The following is a 1232-nucleotide window of genomic DNA, read 5'->3' on the forward strand; positions in this document are numbered from 1 at the left end:
AAGATCAGGGTCGGCCAGCGGTGCGGCCCGTGAGGGCCTCCCGCTCGTCAGCTTCCTTGCGCATCCCAGGTTTCAGAACCCGTCGACTCGCACGCATGTCAGACTCCTTGGTCCGTGTTTCAAGACGGGTCGGATGGGGAGCCCGCAGGCCGTTGCAGCGCAGTGCCCCGAGGGACACGCCTTTCGGCGCGCGGGTACCGGCCGTGCCGACGACGGCCACCGGGGGCACCTAGGGCCCCCGGGCTTTGGCCGCCGGCGCGGCCGACAACAGTCCACACCCCGAGCTGAGCGGCGGACCAGCAAGAGCCGTTCCGCATACGGCCGGGGCGCATCGCCGGCCCCCATCCGCTTCCCTCCCGGCAATTTCAAGCACTCTTTGACTCTCTTTTCAAAGTCCTTTTCATCTTTCCCTCGCGGTACTTGTTCGCTATCGGTCTCTCGCCTGTATTTAGCCTTGGACGGAGTCTACCGCCCGATTTGGGCTGCATTCACAAACAACCCGACTCGTTGACGGCGCCTCGTGGGGCGAGAGGGTCCGGGCCGGACGGGGCTCTCACCCTCCCAGGCGCCCCTTTCCAGGGGACTTGGGCCCGGTCCGTCGCTGAGGACGCCTCTCCAGACTACAATTCGGACGGCACAGCCGCCCGATTCTCAAGCTGGGCTGCTCCCGGTTCGCTCGCCGTTACTAGGGGAATCCTTGTAAGTTTCTTCTCCTCCGCTTATTTATATGCTTAAACTCAGCGGGTAGTCCCGCCTGACCAGGGGCCGCGGTCGAAGCGACGTGCGCTTCGTTTGTTGGGTCGTTCAAAGGCCATAATGCCAGCTGCGCGCCGGATGCACTACATAGATAAAGCGAGGACGCCCACCATGCGCTGTGTCCGGCGCGGTACGCCGGCAGCCCAATCTTCGGTCCACCGTCCCTTGAGAGACGAGGGACCAGATGCCGCATCCCGATTCCCGTTGAGAGTGGTTGGGAGCGTGTTTTGGCGTGACGCCCAGGCAGGCGTGCCCTCGGCCGAGTGGCCTCGGGCGCAACTTGCGTTCAAAGACTCGATGGTTCGCGGGATTCTGCAATTCACACCAGGTATCGCATTTCGCTACGTTCTTCATCGATGCGAGAGCCGAGATATCCGTTGCCGAGAGTCGTGTGGATTAAATAGATTTGCAACACGAGGGACGGCTAGCAAGCTAGACATGCCCCCGGGTTAGGCACAGTGTTCCTTGACGCCTTC

At 62.6% G+C, this 1232-nt stretch overlaps 1 non-coding gene and 1 pseudogene across 1 annotated transcript; one reads left to right on the forward strand and one right to left on the reverse strand.

Moving 5' to 3' along the window:
- Positions 1–95: 95 nt before the first annotated feature.
- Positions 96–795, forward strand: LOC123178459 (uncharacterized; annotated as a pseudogene).
- A 194-nt stretch (positions 796–989) lies between these two features.
- LOC123178460 (5.8S ribosomal RNA) lies at positions 990–1145 on the reverse strand. Its single transcript, XR_006489595.1, has one exon. It is a non-coding gene; the product is annotated as a 5.8S ribosomal RNA (ribosomal RNA).
- Positions 1146–1232: the final 87 nt, after the last annotated feature.

Source organism: Triticum aestivum, unplaced genomic scaffold (assembly GCF_018294505.1).
Source record: "Triticum aestivum cultivar Chinese Spring unplaced genomic scaffold, IWGSC CS RefSeq v2.1 scaffold22249, whole genome shotgun sequence".
Classification (NCBI taxonomy): Eukaryota; Viridiplantae; Streptophyta; class Magnoliopsida; order Poales; family Poaceae; genus Triticum; species Triticum aestivum.